Source organism: Equus przewalskii, chromosome 2 (genome assembly GCF_037783145.1).
Source record: "Equus przewalskii isolate Varuska chromosome 2, EquPr2, whole genome shotgun sequence".
NCBI lineage: Eukaryota > Metazoa > Chordata > Mammalia > Perissodactyla > Equidae > Equus > Equus przewalskii.
In genome coordinates this window covers 13,060,085-13,082,456 of record NC_091832.1, presented here as the reverse complement: position 1 = coordinate 13,082,456, position 22,372 = coordinate 13,060,085, and the positions used below count along the sequence as shown (strand labels likewise).

Here is a 22,372-nt window from a genome sequence, read left to right as displayed (position 1 = left end):
CACTCTTGCTATAGTCTACACTGATCCATTTTCTACTTAGCAGCCAGACTGATCTTAAAATGTAAAGTAAATTAGATCATGTTGGCAATCTATGGAAAGGGAAAAAATATCTGTAAGTCATATATCTGATAAGGGGGTTAATATCCAGAATATATAAGGGACTTCTACAACTCAACAACAACAAAAAACAAATGACTCTATTAAAATATAAGCAAAGTACTTGAATAGACAATTCTCCAAAGATATACAAATAGCCAATAAGCATATAAAAAGATGCTCAACGTCACTAATCATAAGAGAAATGAAAATCAAAACCACAGTGAGATATCACCTCACACTCATTAGAGGAACCATTGTCAAAAGAACAGAAAATAACAGTGTTAGTGAGAACACAGAGAAATTGGAACTCTTGTGCACTGTTGTTGAGAATGTAAAGTGGCACAACCATTAAGGAAAACAATGTGGAGATTCCTCAAAAACTTAAAAATAGAATTACCGTATTATCCAGCAATTCCACTTTTAGGTATATATCCAAAAGAATTCAAAGCAGGATCCTGAAGGGATATTTGCACACTCATGTTCACTGCAGCATCATTCACAATAGCCAAGAGGTGGAAGCAACCCAAATGTTCAGTGAAAAATGAATGGATAAAGAAAATGTGCTATATACAACAATGGAATATTACACAGTCTTAAAAAGGAAGGAAATTCTGACACAAGCTACAACATGGATGAATCTCGAGGATATTATGCTAAGTGAAATAAGCCACTCACAGGAGGACAAATACTGTATGATACCATTCATATGAAGTATCTGTAAGTCAAAATCATAGAAATGGAAAGTAGAAAGGTGTTTCTCAAAGGATGGGAGAAAGAAGGAAGGGGTGTTAATGTTTACTGTGTATAGTTTCAGTTTTGCAAGATGAAAAAGTTCTAGAGATCTGTTGCACAACGTCAACATATTTAATTAACACTACTAAACTGTACATTTAAAAGCAGTTAATATGGTAAAATTAATGTTATGGTTTTTCCTACTATAAAAAAATTAAACCATGTCACTGATATTTTCTAAAGGTTTAGTCTTATAGGAAGAATTGACTGAAATATCTGTCAAATCTTAAGATTTAGTTATCTAGGTTTATGGGATGCCTTAACAGATTGAAGTGTGTAATTTATAGTCCCCATTTATACTATGACATGACTCAATTACTTCTGAAAAACTGTCTTTTGTCTTCAAAGAGATGCATGTCTACTAAGATTTAAGATTAGTTAATTTAATAATCCTGATTTAATAATCCTGAAAAGTGAAAAGAAAAAACTATAAACCACTTTTTCCTTTAACTTTTAATCTTCTATCATCACAACAACCAATTCTTACCGCGCCCTCTCCTTGGATATATGTGCTCCCCCCATTCATCTACATTTTTCATGATTTTATAGTTGTCTAGCTGTCCAACTTGGAGGAACTTCCCATTGTCTTAGTAGCACTTTCTTATTAAACAGGGAAATTTTCTTAAAAATACATAACATTATTTAGAAAACCTTGAAACTGCAGTTCACAAAGGGGTATGAAAAATTAATACTTCCTTCTAGTAATCTTCATTAATCTTAAATTAATAATTTATTTCACATATTAAATGATACATTGAATTCATACTACATGCAATCCAATTTATTATGGTTGCAAATTTTATAGAGAAAATAAAAGCAATGAGAAAATATTTTTTAAGTGAAACGCTAATGCAAAGGGTCAACATGTGAAAAGAAAGATCTACTGCACCAAAAAGTAACCTACTGGAAGTACTCAAAAAAACCTGCAATGATGGGTTATGTCAAAAGGACACAGGAACCAATTGAAAAAGCTTCCAATGGCCAAACTGGAACAATATAAGCAAGAAAATCAAGTAGTATTGGATTACAATCCAAAATATAGAATAAATATTGATTAGTCCATACTGATATAAATAAATGATCGGATAACTAAGTGGGGGAGAATAGATAGTCTTCCTTGCAGAAGGATTCCAAATAATTTATATACTCAACCCACAAAAAGGTGGAACATAACTCCCCACTCCTTAAGCGTGGACTGCGCATAGTAACTTCATTCCAAAGAGTTAGTATGGAAAGCTTCTTTACAGTGGAGAAACCTGACAAACACCATCTCAGCCCAGTGATCAAAGTTAATTAATATCATGTTGATAGTATGTACCCTTGATATGACGTGGTGAGAATGGTGCTTTACTTCTATGGTCTTCCTCCCAAAACCCATAATCCCAGTCTGATCATAAGAAAAACATCAGACAAAACCCAACTGAGAGACATTTTATAAACTATCTGACCAATACTCATCAAAACTGTCAAGGTCATCAAAAACAGGGAAAGTCCAAGAAACTGTCACAGTTCAGGGAGCCTAAGGATACAAGATAATTAAATGTAATGTGGCATCCTGAATGGGATTCTGGAACAGAAAAAGGAAATTAGGTAAAAATTAAGGAAATCTGAAAAAAGTATGTACTTTAGTTCATAATAATGTATCAGTATTGGTTCATTAATTATGACAAATGTATCATACAAATGTAAGATGTTAGTAATAAAGGAAACTGGGTGTGGGGTATATGGGAACTCTCTATACTATCTATAATTTTTCTATAAATCTAAAACTACTCTAAAATAAAAGTTTCTCTTTTTAACCTGCCTGGTTTTAGTTTCTAATTGTTCCTGGAAAAAAAAAATGAATTTACTTGCAATAGAAATATATACCAGCAAACTAAATTAGGTCCGACTATTTTCCAACAATTTAATAAATCACATTCAGTCTATATGTGTAAGTAATCCTTGATTATGCCAACATTTGGAAGACAAACATATACTTCACAAGAAGGTATTATGGGTCTACACAGCCATGCCTTAGATGAATAATATAGAGAGAAGTTTAGTTAGAGTACTTCTTTAAATGCTCTACTGGGATCTCACATCTATAGTAAAGTTGAAACATTCTGTAACAGAAATTCATAAGTAAGCGTTAGCAACTTTAAAGATCCACTTTTAATAAGTTTGAAACTAGCCATGTTTTTAGGAGAGAACATTTTAAGAGATAAAAGTATTAACAAAAGGCAAAATAGATAATCTAGGTACTATAAGTTGTGGCATTGAAGTGGGCGAATCTTCCTGTCTATGACATTAGTGCTATTTTGAGTTTCTCCCTTGATAGGAAGATACTATCAAATAGGTTTATGTGAAACTTCTAGGCAGATGAGAGGTGACTAAGAGAAACCTTTTTAACAATACCTTCAGCTAAAGTAGGACACAGAGAGGGGCTGAAAAGATAAATCAAAATTCCATTATTGGCAATATATAAAAACAGAGCTACTGCATTATTCATGACTGCCTGAGTCCACTCTATTCTTAAGTCAGAACAATATGGCATTGATATTTTCTAACTAGAAAAATGAAGGACATATAAAGAATATCACTGATGTCTTCCTTTAGTAACCTGAAAGTCCAATACCCTCCTTCTATAATAAAAACAATCATTCTTGGCTGGAATGAACATTAAAGTAGCAAATACTGAAAACCACTGGTAATTTTTAAAATCTAATTTTAGTCATTAGTTTAAATATTCTTACTTATGAAATTTCTCAACACAGCTGCTAACCAGAAAAACTGCTATGTAATTTGATTTTCCGCTGATTTCTTTTCCTGCCCAACTTCTTCCAGAGTTGTGAAATAAGCAAAGGGTAAAGAACAGAAGGGAGGTGAAAGGAAGTTAGAAACAAGTTACCTGGATAATACATACACTGAATGATCATTCCATGAATGCATAATTAAGAACTGACTGTGATATATGCTGTCTTTATACTAAAACAGTATCCTCATTACTCTCATTTTTTAATGGATATCTTTTGAGCCAATAATTACTAACTTCTGATATACTAACTTTTTTTGCTAATTTCTGTTGCATTCAGTGCACTACATTTACTTAAAACTAAAAGTTAAAACTTGCCTCACTAGCCTATGATTAAAAATCCCAGGTGGAAACAACTGATTGGCCAAGACTAAGTCACATCCTTTATCCCAGCTGCCAGGAGCTAGAAGGTGGAATTTGAGAGACTGGTATGATTCGGATGACAGAGAAGAAAGGTGAGGAGATTTCTAGCACGAGACTGTGAGAGAATAAAGCAGGAATGAGGATAGTGCATCTTCAGCAAAAAAGGGAAACCAATCTTTCATAATAATTATAATAGTTCTTTTCTGCTCTAACTCCAAAATACATCCCAAATCTGACTTCCCCTTGATCAACATTACTATGATCCCAGTCCAAGCCACAAAAATCAGAAAACAGTCCTGGTTTAATACGCCCTTTACCACAGCCTACACAACCTTTTATGATCATAGAATACTAATATATTTGTGGTTTACCTTTACTCTTAGGGTATAGCTCTTCAGGTTAAAAGCCTGGAGTGTTTAGCAGAGCTTCTCCTCCTTGGCATACCTCCAATTTTTGTCCTTATAGTCCTATGAGACTGCTGAAAGCTCTATTCAGCTTCTCAGCCTCTTGGCCACTAACTTTAGAAAACAGCAATCACCTTGACTGGCTCCAAAAGTTGGGCTCACCTCCCTTGGCTTCTCTCTTCCAGTATATCTTAGCCCCACAAATTCTTATTGCTTTACTACTTTCTGATCCCTTCAAACAGATTTCTAAAAAGTATTTTGTCCTATGTGGGGCTTACTTTTTAGTGAGAAAAGAAAGACAATAAGAATAATAAATCAGTAAATTTCAGTATTTACTGCATAGAAGGTGATAAGTGCTATGGAAAGAAAAAAAAAAAAGAGCAAGGTTGGGGATTAAAAAAATTGGAAGTTAAGCTATAATTTTAAATATGATGGACAGCGTAGGCCTGCCTCATTGAGAAGATAACAATCAAGCAAAGCCTTGAAGAGGGTGAGGGAGTTAGCTGTGTGGACATCTGGGACAAAAATTTTACAAGCAAAGGGAATAGACAATTTATTATAAAGACCCAAAGACAGAAATACGCATGGCATGTTCAAAGAATAGCAAGGTCGTCATTGTGGTTCGGGCAGAATGAGCTGATGCGGCAGTAGTAAGAGAGAAGTCATAGAGGTAATGAGGGGAAGGGGGTGACAGATTAGGTAAGGCCATGTAAATCATTGCATGGGATTTGGCACAGAAAATACTTGGAGTGAAATGAGGAGCCTTTGCAGGGACTTAGGCAGAAGAGTGACATGACATAATCATTCTGGCTGTTGTGTTGTAAATAGACTGTAGTGAGGAAAGGGTAGAGACAGTTATATGGCTACTGTAATAATTCAGATGAGAGATCATGCTGGCTTGGACTAGAGTGGCAATAGTGGAAATAATGAGACACAGTTACTCCAATATTAGCGTTTATTTTATCCCAATCTCATTTCCAGGAAACTCTCGGAACATATACCTCCACAAATATAAAATATGTACAAGGTTATTATTTCAGCATTAATTGTAATAGCAAAAGAATGGAAACATCCCAAATGTCCGGGAATAAGCGTGGTACATTTTTTCAAAATTCCTCCCATGTTTCTTTACAATGTGACTGTGCAACTCTTCCCATCAAGGAGCAGAGTCTTATTTCCTTCCCCTTTGGATCTGGGAAGGCTTGTGACTTGCTTTCACCAACCAAATGCAGCAGAAGTGACATTGGGCCAGTTTTAGGGCTGGCCTTAAGAAGAATTATAGCTTCCACTTTTGCTCTCTTGGAAAGCTGCTCTGACACAGTCATGTAAGGAAGTCAGTAGCCTACTGGAGGATGACAGTCCACATGGAAGAGAATCACAGCAGCCCATATTTAGCCAGCACTAATTTTCAGACACTTGAGTGGAGCCATCTTGGATCTTCCAGCCTAGTAGACGCTCTAAGTGAATTCAGGTGCATGGGTGATTCCAGGTGAAACTAGCAGGGGAATCACCAAGCCAACCCACAGAAACATAAGAAATAATTCTTGTTAAGCCATTGTCAATCCGTTAACTTTTGAAGTAGTTTATTATGCAGCAAAGGGTAACAAACAATAGGAGACTGGTGGGATAAACTATTATGATATAGCCATAGAATGGAATACAATGTAACCATAAAGAAGAATGAGAACTATCATTCCTGACTGACATGGAGCAACTTACTGCTTTTATATTTTATAGCCAAGTGAAAAAAACAAAGAACATAGCGTTTACAGTGTTTAAGTACCATAATACTTACATGTACACTACGTATAAGAAAGAAGGGGAGCTTTAAAAAAAACTGGAAGAATAAACCAGAAATTAATAAAAATGGCTACCTAGTGATACGTTAGTATTGGGCTAGGAGGTATGGTGTAGAGGGGAAAGAGATGTAAGTTAATTGTCTGAGTATACACTTTTATAAAATTTTCGCTTTTGAACAATGTAAATGTTTTACATATTCAAAAATAAAATTCAATTGAAAAGGAAAGAAAACAAACACCAAAACTTAAAACAAAAAACTTATCTACATATCAAATATGTAACATAACAAGTAACTTTTAAACATGAATTCCTATTTATCTTTAGTAGGATATAACCTGAGGAAAAAAAAAACTGCATCGAAACCTTTACTCTTGAACCACACAATAAGTTTTATTGTTGGAAGTAATATTGGTTTTGAAACATAAATACCATTTTATGTGTACTGTAGATAAAGTAAGCAAGAAAAGATATTAATGTTATTAAGAATCAAGTTTTTCTGTGCAAGAGAAAAAGATAAATATAAAATTAGGAAAGTTAAGGGAAAAACCCTGTAATATTAAATATGATTTACAAATATCAATATAAATTCATTATTTAAAAACCTATTTCCTAGCTCACTGAAAAGCCCTAGAAAAAATGATGTCACAGTGGCAACGTGCACATACAGCACCTAGATCTTTGTTTCTAAAAACATTTCTCAGTAAAAGTGACCAGTGCTCCCTGATGAATTCCAGGTCTAGAGGGGAAAGATGTCAATTTTTTCTGAGTCATCTTACAGTGCCTAAAATCAAAGAAGCACTCAAAGACAAATGTACGTTAAAAGAACACAAGAGCCAGCTGGAAAGGACTTCTACTAGCCAAATAAAGGACAACTGAGTACCAAAAAGGAATATGACTATAACTGATTGTGAAATATTATTTCAAAACCTACAAATCCATAGATATACCCAAAAAAGAGAGAGAGAGAGAAGGAGAAAAGAAAAAATTCACTTGCCACCATTGGAGGTAACTACCACATGACGTACCTAGCTAACTTTTTAATTAAAGGGGAAAAATTTAGCATTGACATTGCTTTTTAGTAGGAACTATCCAATCTTATCAGGAAACACTCTCTTTGCAAAGGAATGCCAGCTGATAAATGTAGAACTAATGTCAGAATTATAAAAGTATCTATTCTACAACCCATAATGAAATAATTGATTAAGGCAAAGATCATTAATGAAAGCTAAAACCATGTGGTGAGGAGCTGTTGAAAAGTGGATATTTACATGATGCCAACATATCATCCCATTATTTCTTGCTAACTGCAAAGAGAAAAATAGAAATCTACAGCTGAGACATATGGTGATCACCACCTTAATCAAGTGACCACACTTAGTATCTACAGTAATGGGATAATCTAACATCATGTACCTTTGATATAACACAATATAAAATACATAGCATTAACTTATGAATTATTCTTGACAAAAACATTTAACCTGGATGCAAGCAAGTCTTTAGACAGGAAAGAAATGTCAACATAGAATTCTATATCCAGTAAAAAATGTCAGGGATTATGGAAAGATAAAGAAAACCAAGAAATTTCATAATCATAAGATCTGTTCTTGCTAACAGAAGTTCTTTAGAAAGAAGGGCAATAATACCAGAAGAAAACATGGAACATCAGGAAAAAAAAATTAACAGAGCCTAAGTGAGTTGTGGAATGACTTCAAGCAGCAACTTAAGTACCTAAAGAAGAATGAGAGGGGATACAGAAAAAATATATGATGAAATGATAGCCAATATTTTTCCAAATCTGCTGATCCAAGAAGCTCAATGAAACTCAAACACAAGAAATATGAAGAAAACTACACTAAGGTACAACATAATTAAAAATGGTTAAAAACAGTGATAAAGAGAAAATCTTGACAGGATTCTAGAAGCACCAGCAATCTGTCTCCCCCTAAGACAACAACTGTACTAGCAGATTCTGTCTGATAAAACTATTTTAGAACTCTTGAGTCTACTGAAGGTTTACTACTTCCAGGGGAGGGATTGGACAGGTAAACTTCAGTTAATTTCAGTCAATTTTAGGTCTCAGCACAGTAGTGGCTGCCCATCCCCCAAGCCCAGGCACAGAAAAAGCAGCTCTACAAAGTTCCTGGAGGAGCTTGCACACGGCTTGCGGGAGCCAGGGTGGGCAAAAAAGGCCCTGTGCTCCAAATTTCAAGGATCTCTGCTCTGATCAGTGATTGCTGCTTGTGATCACAGAAGTGCAGACAAAGAGAAGGGTGGCCATTGTTGCTGCACCTCCCCCAGATTGTTGCAAGCCCCTCCCCCTCCAGCTGAAGTGACTCTCATGGGTACCCTTTTGTCTTCCATTCATTTTTCTCTTTTTCCCCTTTTGAGAGCTAGGCATTAAAGACTAGGACATTCAAAAGCAACTACATATATGGGGGAAATTAGAAAGAGATCACACATGCCAAAGGAACAGCATAGGCTCAGAAAAGACCTAAGAAAATCTTACATTTACACCTCAGACGGATCCTTGGCACAAAGACAGCCTACAACAATCAAAAAAACAAAAACAATATAAAAAACAGCAAACTCTGGGAAAGGAGAATCTGATTTCCAGAATTACCACATTATTTGAGCCAAATGTCCAGTTTTCAATAAAAATCACAAGACATACAAAAAATACAGGAAAGTATGGACCATTCAAAGGAAAAAAAAATCAACAGAAACTGTCCTTAAAAACAGCATGATGACAGATCTACTACTCAAAGACTTTAAAATTACTGTCTTAAAGATGCTCAAAGAAATAAAGGAAGATGTGGAGATAGTCAAGAAAACAATGTATAAACAAAAGAGAAATAACAGTTAAGAGATAGAAAACCTAAGAAAAACAGAAAGAAATTTTGGAGCTGAAAAGTACAACAACTGAAAAGAAAATTCAAGAGAGGGATTCAAAGGCAGATTGAGTAGAGAGAATGAATCAATGAACTTGAAGATAGGACAACGAAAATTATCAAGTATTGAAAAAAGTGAAACAGCCTAAGGGTCCTATGGGACACTAACAAGCAGAAGAACATATAAATTGTGGGAGTCCCAGAAGAAGAGAGAGAGAAAGGGGCAGACAGAATATTGCAGAAATAACGGCTGAAAACTCCCCAAATTTGATGAGCAACATGAATACAAACATCCAAGAAGCTCAACTAACTCCAAGTAAGATGAACTCAAAGAGACCCACACCAATACACATGATAATCAAACTTTTGAAAGTCAAAGATAAAAAATCTTGAAAGCAGCAAGAGAGAAGTGACTTACCTACAAGGGATCCTCAATAAGATTATCAGCATATTTCTCATCAGAAACTCTGGAAGCAAAAAGGCAGTGGGTCAATATATTCAAAATGCTAAGAGAAAAAAAACCTGTCAATCAAGATCCTATTTCCAGCAAAACTGTCCTTCAATAGCAAGGGAGAAATTAAGACATTCTCAGATAAACAAAAGCTGACAAATTTGTTACCACTAGACCTTCCCTGAAAGAAATGCTCAAGGGAGTCCTGTAGCATGAAATGAAAGGACACTAGACAATAATTCAAAGCCATATGAAGATGTAAAGATCTGAATAAAAGTAAATAGATAGGCAATTATAAAAGCTAACACTGTCGTAACAATGGTTTCCAACTCCACTTTTTATTTTATACATGATTTAAGAGACTAATATATATTTTTAAATTATTAGCCTAAAAGCTAATAGTATAACTTTGCTTTGTATCTCCACATATTGTTTTCTACATAATTTTAAAGACTAATGCATTTAAAAGAATTATCAGTTTATGCTTTGGGGCACACAATGTATAAACACGTAATTCTGTGACATGAGCAACCAAAAGAAGTGGGAACCAGAGCCAGCGCTGGTGGTCTACTGGTTAAGATTCAGAACTTTCACTTTCACAGCCCAGGTTCACTTCTTGGTCATGGAACCACACCATCTGTCAGTTGTCATACTGTGGTGGTGGCTCACATAGAGAACTAAACTAACAACTAGGATACACAACCATGCACTGAAGCTCAAAAAAAAAAAAAAAAAAAAAGAGAAAAAGAAGTGCAGACAGAGCTGTAAAGCAGCAGAGTTTTTGTATGTTATTGAAGTTATGCCAGTATAAATTCAAGTTAGGGTGTTATAACTTTAGGATGCTAAATGTAATCACTACGGTAACCACAAAGAAAAGTTCTATAGAATATACGCAAAAGGAAATGAGAAAGGAATTTAAACATTTCAACACAAAAAATCAACTAAACAAAAGAGAAAACAGTAAGGTACAAAATGATGGATAAAAGAGCTTTAAGAAGAGAGAAAACAAATTAAAAAGTGAGAGAAATAAATCACTTCTTATGAGTAATTACGTTAAATGTAAATGGATTAAACTCTCCAACCAAAAGACAGAGGTTGGCAGAATGGATAAAAACAGATGAAACAATTAGATGCTGTCTACAAGAGACACACTTTAGATTTAAAGACACAAATAGATTAAAAGTGAAAGGATGGAAAAAGATACTCCATACAAATAGTATAGCCATTCCTGCACTCTTTTGGTTGCTAATATCAGACAAAACAGGCTTTAAATCAAACAAGGTAACAGAAGACAAACAAGGACATTATATATTCATAAAATGTTCAGTACAGAAAGATATAACAATTATAAACATTAACTCACCTAATAATAGGCCAGTAAAATACATGGAGCAGAAACTGACAGAATTGAAGGGAGAAACAGACAGTGCTACAATAAGAGTTGGAGATTTCAATACCCCACTCTCAATAATGGTTAGACCAGTAAGACAGAAGAAAAGCAAGGAAACAGAGGACTTAATAGACAAACTAGCTTTACCAGACATATACAGAACACTAGACCCAACAACAATAGCATACATATTCTTCTCAAGCACACGTGGGACATTTTCCAGGACAGATTGCATATTAGGTCACAATTTAAATCTCAACAGATTTTAAAAGATAGATATCATACAAAGTATCTTCTCTGATCACAATGGGATGAAGTTAGAAATTAATAACATAAATAAAACTGGAAAATTCACAAAACTGTAGAAATTAAATAACATACTCTTCAACAATCAATGGAACAAAGAAGAAATCACAAGAGTAATTACAAAATACTTAGAAATGAAAGAAAATGAAAACACAGCATACCAAAACTTATGGCACACAGCAAAAGCAGTTAAAGGGGAAATTTATACCTATGAATGCTTACATTAACAAGTAAGAAAGATCTCAAATCAACAACCTAACTTTACAACTTAAGGAGCTAGAAAAAGAAGAATGAACTAAACCCAAAGCCATCAGAGGAAATAAATAATAAAGATTAGAACAGCAACAAACAAAACAGAGAACAGAAAAACCATAGAGAAAAATCAATGAAACCAAAAGACGATTCCTTGAAAGGATCAACAAAATTGACAAACTTTTAGCCAACTGAACGAAGAAAAAAAAGAGGAAGAATCAAATTACTAAAACCAGAAACAAAGGTAAGGACATTACTACTCATTCTACAGAAATAAAAAGGATGGTAAGAGAGTATTATGAATAACCATGTCAAAAAATTGGATATCTTAAATAAAATGGACAAATTCCTAGAAACACAAAGCCTACCAAGATTAAATCACAAAGAAATAGACTATCTGAATACACCTATAGCTAGTAAGGAGATTGAATCAGTAATCAAAAATCTTCTGACAAATGAAAGCCCTGGACCTAATGGCTTTACTGGGGAATTCTAAAAAAAAAAACATTAAAAAAAGAATTAATACTAATTCTTCTCAAACTTTTCCCCAAAAAACTGAAGGGAACATTTCCTAACTCATTATATTAGATCAGCATTACCCTGATTCCAAAGCCAGACAAAAACACTACAAGAAAAGAAAACTACAGACAAGTACCCCTTAATGAACACTGATGCAAAAATTCTCAACAAAATACTAGCAAACCAAATTCAGCAGCATACTAAAAAGATTAAACACCATCACCAAATGGGATTTATTCCTGGAATTCAAGGATGGTTCAACATAGAAAAATTGATCAATATAATGGACCAAATTAACAGACTAAAGAGGAAAAAACACACATGATCATCTCAATTGATGCAGAAAAGGCATTTAACAAAATTCAGCACCCCTTCATGATAAAAACAGTAAACAAGCTAGGAATAGAAGGAAACTACCTTAACATCATAAAAGTCAGAAAACTAAAGGCCAACATCTCTGATGAACACAGATGTAAAAATCCTCAACAAAATATTAGCAAACGGAATTCAACAACACATTAAAAGAATGATACACATGATCAAGTGAGATTTATTCCAGGGATGCAAGCATGGTTTAACATCTGAAATCAATCAATGTGATACACCACACATTAATAAAATGAAAGACGAAAATAATTTCAACAGATGCAAGAAAAGCATTTGCCAAAATTCAACATCCATTCATGACAAAAACTCTCAATAAAGTGGATAGTAAGGGAACATACCTCAACATAATAAAGGCCAAATGTGATGACTACAACTAACATCTTTCTCAACAGTGAAAAACTTAAAGCTTTTCCTATAAGATCAAGAACAAGACTCTTATGACTCTTACTCAACATAGTACTGGAAATCCTAGCCAGAGCAATTAGGCTAGAAAAAGAAATAAAAAGACAATCAAATTGGAAAGGAGTACAAATGTCTCTATTTGCAGATGACAGGATATTATATATATGAAACCCTAAAGACCCCACCAAAAAACTGTTAGAACTAATAAGCAAATTTAGTAAAGTCGTAGGATACAAAATCGAATTATAAAAATCAGTTCAGTTTCTACACACTAATAAAGAACTACCAGAAAGAGAAATTAATAAAACAATCCTATTTACAACTGCACCAAAAAGAATAAAATACCTAGTAGTAAATTTAACCAAGGAGGTGAAAGACCTGTACAATGAAAACTGTAAGACACTGATGAAAGCAACTAAAGAAGACACATATAAAGGGAAAGATATCCCAAGTCCAAGTATTGGAAGAATTAATACTATTAAAATGTCCATACCACCTAAAGCAATCTACAGATTCAATGAAATACCCATCAAAATTCCAATGGCATTTTTCACAGAAATAAAACAAACAATCCTAAAATTTGTATGGAACCACAAAAGACCTGAATAGCCAAAACAATCCTGAGAAAGAACAAAGCTGGAGGCATCACACTTCCTGATTTCAAACCATATTACAAAGCTATAGAAATCAAAGGAACTGAACAGAGAGCCCCAAAATAAATTCACATACATATGGCCGATTAATTTATGACAAAGCAGCCAAGAATATACAATGGAGAAAGGACAGTCTCTTCAATAAATGGTGCTGGGAAAACTGGACAGCCACATGCAAAAGAATGAAACTGGACCACTATCTTACACCATACAAAAAAACTAACTCCAAATGGACTGAAGATTTGAATGTAAGACCTGAAGCCATAAAACCCCTAGAAGAAAACATAGGGGAAAGATCCTAAACATTGGAAATTATTTTTTGGATTTGACACCAAAAACAAAGGCAACAAAAGCAAAATAAACAAGTTGGGACTACAAGAAACTTGAAAAGCTTCTATACTGCAAAGGAAACCATCAAGAAAATGAAAAGGCACTCTACACAATGGGAGAAAATATTTGCAAATCATATAATGGATACAGCATTAATATCCAAAATATATAAAGAACTCATACAACTCAATAGCAAAAAAATAAATAATCTGACTAAAAAATGGGCAAAGAATCTGAATAGACATTTTTCCAAAGAAGACATACAAATGGCTAAAAGTTACATAAAAGGTGCTCAACATCATTAATCATCATGGAAACGTAAATCAAAACCACAGCGACATATCACCTCCACCTGTTATAGCGGCTATCATCAAAAAGACAAGAAATAAGTGTTGGCAAGGACGTGGACAAAAGGGAACTCTTGTGCACCATTGCTTGGAATATAAATTGGTGCAGCCACTATGGAAAACAATATGGAGGTTCCTCAAAATATTAAAAACAGAACTACAATATGAACATCCACATCCAGCAATTCCACTTCCGGGTATATATCCAAAGGAAATGAAATCACTATGTCGAAGAGATATCTCCCATGTTCATTGCAGTATTATTCATAAGACCTAGGACATGGAAAAAACTTAAACGTCCAACAATGAATGGATATGCAAGATGCTAAGTGAAATATGTCAGACAGAGAAAGACAAATACTGTACGATCTCATTTATCTAAAAAAACCCAAACTCACAGATACAGAGAACAGACTGGCAGTTGTCAGAGGTGGAGGGGTGGGGGGATGGGTGAAATGGATGAAGGTAGTTAAGGGTAAAAACTTCCAGTTATAAGATAAATAAGTCTTGGGGATGTAATTTACGGCATGGTGACCACAGTTAACAATATTGTATTGTATATTTGAAAGTTGCTAAAAGAGTAAATCTTAAAAGTTCTCAAGAAAAAGAATCGTAACTGTGTAGTAACGGATGTTAACCAAACTTATGTAGTGATCGTTTGGTAATATATACCTATTTCAAATCATTGTGTTTTACATCAAAAAATAATACAATATTATATGTCAACTATATCTCAGATAAAATGAGTTATAGACAGCAAAAAACAACTACTACATATGATCTAGCAATTACACTTCTCTAGGCGATACTTGTCTAGTTAGGTTCATAGCAACATTATTCACAAAAGCTAAAACATGGAAGCAACTCAAGTGCATGTCAACTGATAAATTGATAAGCAAAATTTGGTATACACATCCTGTGGAATATTATTTAGCCTTAAAAAAGAAGGAAAGTCTTCAATATGCTACAATATGGATGAACCTTGAGGACATTATGCTAAGTAAAATAAGCCAGTCACAAAAAGACAAACATTGTATGATTTCAGTTATATGAGGTACTTAGAGTAGTTAAAATCATAGAGACAGAAAGTAGAATTGTGGTTGCCAGGGGCTAGGGAGAGGGATAGAATGGGAGCTTTGTTCAATGGGTAGAGAGTTTCAGCTTTACAAGCTGAAAATATTTATAGACATGTATGGTGGTGATGGGTGCACAACATTATAAATATATTTAATACCACTGAACTGTATACTTAAAAGCAGTTAAGATGGTAAATTTTATGTTATATGTATTCTACCACAATAAAAATTTTTTAATTAAAAAAAAGAAAGGAGAAATTAAGAGAGTCACAGGTGAAAACAGAATTCAATGCCAGCAAATCTGGCCTACAAGACATAGTAAAGGAAGTCCTTCAGACTGAAGTAAAAGGACACTAGACATTAATTCGAATGAACACAAAGAAAAACAGCATCAATAAAGGTAACTATGTAGGTAAATATAAAACAGTATAAATGGATTTTTGCTTGTATCTTGTATTGTTAAGATGGCAATACTACTCAAACTCATCTCCATATTCATCACAATCTCTATCAAAAGCCTACCTGTTTTTTTGGAGAAATTGACAAACTCATCCTAAAATTCACATAGAAATGAAAAGCACCCCCGATAGCCAAAACAATCTTGAAAAGAACATAATTAGAGAACACACACTTCTCAATTTCAAAATTTACTATATAGCTACAGTAATCAAGACAGTGTGACACTGGCATAAAGATAGGCATATATATATAAATGCAATAGAGTTGACAGTATAGAAATAAACCCTTACATTTATGGTAAATTGACTTTCAACAAGGGTGCCAAGACCATTCAATGTGGAAAAAATAGTCTTTTCTACAAGTGGTACTGGGAAAGCTGGATATCCACATGAAAGAACGAAGTTGAATTATGCCCTCATACTATATACAAAAATTAACTCAAAATTGACCATAGACTAAAACGCAAAAGCTAAAACTATAACACTCTTAAAGGAAAACATAGGAGTAAGTCTCTGCAACCTAGAGTTAGGCAATAGTTTCTCAGGCATGACAACAAGAACAAAAGCAACAAGAACAAAAATAGGTAAATGGACTTCATCAAAACTAAAACCTTTTTGGCTTCAAAGGATACCAATAAGCAAGTGAAAAGACAACATACAGAATGGGAGAATTTTCTGTAAATCATATATCTTGTACCCAGAATATAAGAAAAACACTTACAGCATAACAATAAAAAGACCACTCAATGTTAAAAATGGGCCAAAGATCTGAATACACATTTCTCAAAAATAAAAAAGATATACAAATAAGCACATGAAAAGATGCTCAATATCACTGGTCATTGGGAAAATGCAGTCAAAATCACAATAAGGTACCACTTCACACCAACTAGGATGACTAAAATTAAAAGACAGCCAGTAAAAAGTGTTGACAAGGATATGGAAAAATTGGAACTTCATACAGTGCTGATGGAAATGTAAAATGGGACAGCCACTTTTGAAAATAGGCCGTTTCTGAAGATGTTAAACACAGAGTTATTACATTGACCTAGCAATTCCACTCTTAGGTATCGACCCAAGAGAAATGAAAACACATGTCCACACAAAAACTTATATACAAGTGTTCATAACACGATTATTCATAAGAGTCAAGAAATGACCAAATCATTTGGGATGCAGCAAAAGCAGTCCTAAGAGGGAAATTCATCGCAATACAGGCTCACCTCACTAAACAAGAAAAAGCTCACGTAAGCAACCTCAAACGACACCTAACAGAACTAGAAAAAGAAGAACAAACAAAGCCCAGAGTCAGTAGAAGGAGGGAAATAATAAAAATAAGAGCAGAAATAAACGATATTGAAACAAAAAAGACAATAGAAAGGATCAATGAAACAAAGAGTTGGTTCTTCGAAAGAATTAACAAAATTGACAAACCCCTAGCCAGACTCACCAAGAAAAGAAGAGAGAAATCGCAAATTAATAAAATCAGGAATGACAGAGGAGAAATCACAACAGATACCAATGAAATACAAGAGATCATAAGAGAATACTATGAAAAACTATATGCCAACAAACTGAACAACCTGGAAGAAATGGACAAATTCCTAGACTCCTACAATCTCCCCAAACTGAATCAGGAAGAAATGGAGAATCTGAATAGACCAATCACAAGTAAGGAAATAGAAACGGTAATCAAAAACCTCCCCAAAAACAAGAGTCCAGGACCAGACGGCTTCTCTGGAGAATTCTACCAAACATTCAAAGAAGACTTAATACCTATTCTCCTCAAACTGTTCCAGAAAATTGAGAAAGATGGAGAACTCCCTAACACATTCTATGAAGCCAACATCACTCTGATCCCCAAACCTGACAAGGACAACACAAAGGAGAACTACAGGCCGATATCACTGATGAACATAGATGCAAAAATCCTCAACAAAATTTTGGCAAACTGATTACAGCAATACATCAAAAAGATTATACACCATGATCAAGTGGGATTTATACCAGGGACACAGGGATGGTTCAACATCCGCAAGTCAATCAACGTGATACACTACATCAACAAAATGAAAAACAAAAACCACATGATCATCTCAATAGATGCAGAGAAAGCATTCGACAAGATCCAACACCCATTTATGATAAAAACCCTCAGTAAAATGGGTATAGAAGGAAAGTACCCCAACATAATAAAGGCCATATATGATAGACCCACAGCCAACATCATACTCAATGGACAAAAGCTGAAAGCCATCCCTCTGAGGACAGGAACAAGACAAGGGTGCCCACTTTCACCACTCCTATTCAACATAGTACTGGAGGTGCTGGCCAGAGCAATTCGGCAGGAAAAAGAAATAAAAGGAATCCAAATAGGTAACGAAGAAGTAAAACTCTCGTTGTTTGCAGACGACATGATCTTATACATAGAAAACCCCAAAGAATCCACAGAAAAACTATTAGAAATAATCAACAACTACAGCAAAGTAGCAGGGTATAAAATTAACGTGCATAAATCAGTAGCATTTCTATACACTAACAATAAACTAACAGAAAAAGAACTCAAGAACTCTATCCCATTCACAATCACAACGAAAAGAATAAAATACCTTGGGATAAACTTAACCAAGGAAGTGAAGGATCTATACAATGAAAACTACAAGACTTTCTTGAAAGAAATAGGCGATGACATAAAGAAATGGAAAAACATTCCTTGCACATGGATTGGAAGAATAAACATAGTTAAAATGTCCATACTACCTAAAGCAATATACAGATTCAATGCTATCCCAATCAGAATCCCAAGAACATTCTTCACAGAAATTGAACAAACAATCCTAAAATTCATATGGGGGAACAAAAGACCGCGAATTGCTAAAGCAATCCTGAGCAAGAAAAACAAAGCCGGCGGAATCACAGTCCCCGATTTCAAAACATACTACAAAGCTACAGTGATCAAAACAGCATGGTACTGGTACAAAAACAGGTCCACAGATCAATGGAACAGAATTGAAAGCCCAGAGATAAAACCACACATCTATGGACAGCTAATCTTCGACAAAGGAGCAGAGGGCCTACAATGGAGAAAAGAAAGTCTCTTCAACAAATGGTGCTGGGAAAACTGGACAGCCACATGCAAAAGATTGAAAATTGACCATTCTTTTTCACCACACACCAAAATAAACTCAAAATGGATCAAAGACCTAAAGATTAGGCCTGAGACAATAAGTCTTTTGGAAGAGAATATAGGCAGTACACTCTTTGACATCAGTTTCAAAAGAATCTTTTCGGACACTGTAACTCCTCAGTTGAGGGAAACAATAGAAAGAATAAACAAATGGGACTTCATCAGACTAAAGAGCTTCTTCAAGGCAAGGGAAAACAGGATTGAAACAAAAAAACAGCTCACTAATTGGGAAAAAATATTTACAAGCCACTTATCCGACAAAGGGTTAATCTCCATAATATACAAAGAACTCACACGGCTTAACAACAAAAAAACAAACAACCTGATCAAAAAATGGGCAGAGGACATGAACAGACATTTCTCAAAAGAAGATATGAATATGGCCAATAGACACATGAAAAGATGTTCATCATCGCTAATCATCAGGGAAATGCAAATCAAAACTACACTAAGATATCACCTTACCCCCGTTAGATTGGCAAAAACATCCAAAACCAAGAACGACAAATGTTGGAGAGGTTGTGGAGAAAGAGGAACCCTCATACACTGTTGGTGGGAATGCAAACTGGTACAGCCGCTATGGAAAACAGTATGGAGATTTCTCAAAAAGTTAAAAATAGAAATACCCTATGACCCAGCCATCCCATTACTGGGTATCTATCCTAAGAACCTGATATCAGATATCTCAAGAGTCCGTTGCACCCCTATGTTCATCGCAGCATTATTTACAATAGCCAAGACGTGGAACCAGCCTACATGCCCAGAAACCGATGATTGGATAAAGAAGATGTGGTATATATACACAATGGAATACTACTCAGCCATAAAAAAAGACGAAATTGGCCCATTCACAACAACGTGGATGGACCTCGAGGGCATTATGTTAAGCGAAATAAGTCAGTCAGAGAAAGACGAACTCTATATGACTCCACTCATAGGTGGAAATTAGTATATTGAGAAGGAGATCTGATCGGTGGTTACCAGGGAAAAGGGGGGGTGGGGGGAGGGTACGGAGGGGGAAGTGGTGTACCCACAACATGACTAACAAAAATGTACAACTGAAATCTCACAAGGTTGTAATCTATCATAACATTAATAAAAAAAAAAAAAAAAAAGGAATGAGGTAATGCTACAAAACGAATTAACCTTGAAAACGTTGTGCCAACTGAAAGAAGTCACAAAAGACTACATACTGTATCATTCCATATACAAGACATGTTTAGAAAGACAAATCCATAGGGAGATTAGTGGTTGCCTAGCAGGGAGTATTGGGAGTAACTGCTAATGGGCACAAAGTTTCTTTTTTGGGTGTTAAAAATGTTCTAAAATTAGTGGTGATGGTTGCACATTTTTGTAAATATACTAAGAATCACCAAATTATACACTTTAAAAAGGTGAATTTTATGGTATTTGAATTATCTCAATAAAGCTGTTATTTCTAATAAAAAGAGAGCAAAAGAATTGTAACAAGAGCAGACAAAAAAAGAAATATTATATACAGAGGAACTACAAAAATAATGACAGTGGATTTCTTGACAGAAATAACACATGCCAGAAGAGAATGGAGAAACATCTTTAGAGTAGTGAAAGATGAACAACAGGAGTCAACTCAGAATTCTATACCCAACAAAAATATCTTTCAAAAATGAAAGTGAAGTACTTTCTGACTTACAAAAGCTGAAAGAATTCATCAGCAGCAGAAATTTTAAATGAAGTCCTTCAGGTAGAAAGAAAATTATACCAGATGGAAATATGCATTTACATACAAAAAAACAAAGAACACTGGAAACTATAACAATGTAGCTAAATTTAAAAGACTTCATTTTTAATTTAAATCTCCTGAAAATATAACTGCTCAAAGAAAAACAGTTAACAACGTATTGTAAGGTTTATACCATGCATAAAAGTAAAATGTATGAAAACAATAGCACAAAGGCTGGTGGGGGAAAATGGAAGTGTACTGTGGTTAGGGTCTAATACTATAAGCAAAGTCATATAATATTACTTCAAAGGAGATCCTGTTAAATTAAAGGTATAACCAGATGTTGGCAAACCACAGCTTGCAGGTCAAATCTGGTCTGCCACCTGTTTTGGTAAATAAAGTTTTATTGGAAAACACCAACAGTCATTCATTTACATACTGTCTCTGACTGCTTTTGTGCAACAACAGCAGAGTCAAACAGCTGTGAGAAAGACATCACGGTTTGCCAAATCTAAAATATTTACTATCTGGACCTTTATAGAAAAAGTTTGCTGATCCCTGGTATATACTATACACTTTCAAACAAGCACAAAAAGAGTTATAGATAATGTGCCCAAAAACTGAGATAAAATGGAATTATAAAAGATACTTGAGCCAAAAAAGAAAGGAGCAAAATAAGAAAAAGAGTACAAAATACAGATGAGATGGTTAGACAACAAATAGTATTTGGCAGATTTAATCACAACCATATCAATAAATGGTCTAAATATCCCAATAGCAAGGCATAGATTATTAGGTTGGACAAAAAAGCAAGACCCAACCATATGCTGCCTACAATAAATGCACTAAATAAATAAAGACATATATAGGTTAAAACAAAATGATCGGGGTTCTAGAACTGGATGAGACAGAGTAAGCACACTTCACTCTCTCTCTCTTACTGAATGCAGCTTTAAAAACTGGACAGAATGCATGGAATGCTTATTTGAGGACTCTGAAAAGTCATTATTAGCAGGCTGACTGGGGAAGACGAGAATTCAAAGTTATCCTTTTCCCCCCTCTATAGGATACAGTATTCTATAGCCTGAATTCAACATATCAAAAAACCTACCAGTGAGTACTGGGGTACACATAGAGAGAGCTCCAAGAGAAGCCCTCCTGTTCTGGCATGAAGACTGAGAAAGCAAACTCCCTAATGCTCAGAGAGACGTGAAAATCTCCCACTTTTTCTCTTTCTTTTCTCCATTCTCTCACACCCCAACCCCCAGGCAATCCTACAATGATAGCACTGAAGGCAACAGCAGCAGCACCAGGGGTAATGGGAATCATCAGAAGCCAGAAATCTAAAGAGCAGGACCTTCCTCTCTATTTGGTGAAGCTGTGGTTCTAAAAGGGTGAGACCAACTCCCATTGTTTTTCTCCTTTCTCTGTTCTTTCACACTTCTTGGACCTGGATGTGGAAGTGTAGAGCAGAAAGGGCTAATTAACACTCCATTTTTATGCCTGGAGAATACAGAAGGGGAGCCCTAGAGAACCAGAAAATACTAAGAAGAACAGAGAGATGGAAGAACTCAGAAGAGCAACCCCATAAAGTTGTTTATGAACTCATGGGCTCAGCCCAAGCTAAAAATATGTGGACCTGATTCCATTCAGCATACCAAAGACTTTGAGAAGTGAACTAACAAATAGACCACTGCCCAAGTCCCAAGCTGGTCACCAAGTGGCAAATAGACTGACTTTAATAACAGAACTGACAGTGGAATCAGGGT

The 22,372-nt window shown here is 34.9% G+C and overlaps 1 protein-coding gene across 2 annotated transcripts in view; it reads right to left on the bottom strand.

Annotated features, from left to right (window-relative positions):
* The window catches only part of ZSWIM5 (zinc finger SWIM-type containing 5), a 231,662-nt gene that overhangs the window by 142,161 nt on the left and 67,129 nt on the right, over nucleotides 1–22,372 (bottom strand). Inside the window, exon 3 of one of the 2 annotated variants that reach the window (XM_070609804.1) lies at nucleotides 9,562–9,610. The exons of the other annotated variant lie outside the window; for it this stretch is intronic. The gene's annotated coding sequence lies outside the window, so the exon portion shown is untranslated. The remainder of the gene's footprint in view (nucleotides 1–9,561; nucleotides 9,611–22,372) is intronic. 2 annotated transcript variants of the gene reach the window in all.